Raw genomic sequence first — 1,964 nt, forward strand, 5'->3', positions numbered from 1 at the left:
TGGTTTGTGTGTATATGTTCTGTATATATGATGTGTGTATGCGTATCTATGGTGCATGTTGTGTGTGTTATGTATGTTTGTGTGTGTATGTAATTGTACGTATGGTTTGTGTGTACATGTTCTGTGTGTATGGTGTGTGTGTGTATCTGTGTGTACAGTATATGTGTATGATATGTATGTATGGTATATGTGTGTGATACGTGTGTGATATGTATGGTCTGTGTGTATGTATATGGTGTGTACATTTATGGTGCTTGTTTGCATGTGCCTGTGTGTGTTTATGTGTGTGTGTATGTGTGTGGTGCTGTATGTAGATGTTTTAGGATGCCAGAAGACAGTTTCAGACCTCCAGGACCTGGAGTTATATGCAGTTTTGTGTGCCATATGTGGTTACTGGAAACAACTAGTGTCCTTAGAAAATGGAGCAAATACTCTTAGCCACTGAAACCCTTACAGCATCCATCAAAACAGGTCTTTCTTAAAAATGGGTAGCTTAATGTTTTTTTTTAAATTATTACTTGGACTTCTGTTTAATAGCAAATGATTAATAAAGTTATGCTATGATAAAACTTTTCTGAAAAATGATTAGCTAAAATATTAGTGTAAAGATAATAGAGTGCCTACATTATTAGATGACTCACGCATGCATATATGTGCCTATCACACACACAAGTACCTGTGTAGGGTCCTACACATATGCATAGAGAAATCCAGATAAGAATAGAATTAGAGGAGGAAAAGCAAAAGTATGTTTGCTGTGATAATAATAAAAAAAATTTGCATGACCAAAATCAGCTTATAAAAGAAAGTGTCAGAGGCGTAGCGTCAGGTAGAGGTGTGGCATCAGGTAGGTAGAGCCAGAAGCCTAGAGAGCACTCTCTAATCACACACAGTTGGCCAAAAGTGAACAGGAGGAACAAGACACTAAACTCCAACGGTCAGAAATCACCCATGTGTGCTCAGCAAGGCTCTGCATTCCAAATGTTTTCTATCCTTCTGACCTGGCACCATCATGTGGGAACACAGTTTCAAACACATGAGTCTATGGGGGGGATTTTCTTATTCAAACACCACACACTCAACAGGTACGTGTATGTGCGCGCGCGCGTGTGTGTGTGTGTGTGTGTGTGTGTGTGTGTGTGTGTGTGTGTGTGTATTTGGATGGTTGGTTATGTGGACATGCATATTCATGAGGAAGCCAAAAGATAACTGTCTTTCCTTTTCACTTCTCACCTTAGTTTTGGAGACATAGGCTATATTAGTCTTATTTCCAATTACTTTAATAAAATACCCAGAGAAAAGCAACTGAGGGGAAAGATGGCGCTTGAGCTTACCATGACAGGAATTTGAAACGGCCAGCTATATCACAGTCAAACACAGAGACGAATGCATGTGCAATTGTACTCAGTTTCTTCCTCATAGAAGCAGGGGGAGGGAGATGGAATAGGAGATTTTGGGGTGGGGGCGTGACTGGTAAAGAGGATAACATTTGAATGTAAATAAATAAAGTATCCCCAAATAATAAAGGTCAGGATTCTCTTCCTAGGGAATGGTGTTACCAATTGTAGGCAGGTTTTCTCACATCACTTAGTGGAATTAAACCAATTTTCCCTAGACATGCTCACAGATCAAGTGTGTCAAGACAGGATCAAGACAGCCTTCATTTAAACTCTTCAAGATGATTTGAAATTGTGACTGGTTGACAATAAAACAGACCATCACTATCTCAATGTTCCTAGAGTTCATCAGTTTGACTTTACAGACTGAGCAGTAAGTCAGAAGGCCCTGCAAATCCAAATCATGAATCCACAAAACTATACAAGTACAAGCATATACCACACACATAACACAAACCAACAAATTAATATCGGCTTCAATTTTATGCAAATGGAAATGCAATTTTAAGACACAAAACATTCTATCAAAAATTATTCAATTTTCTTAATAGTTTCAAAGATTTTATA

This window comes from Mus musculus, chromosome 14 (genome assembly GCF_000001635.26).
Source record: "Mus musculus strain C57BL/6J chromosome 14, GRCm38.p6 C57BL/6J".
Classification (NCBI taxonomy): domain Eukaryota; kingdom Metazoa; phylum Chordata; class Mammalia; order Rodentia; family Muridae; genus Mus; species Mus musculus.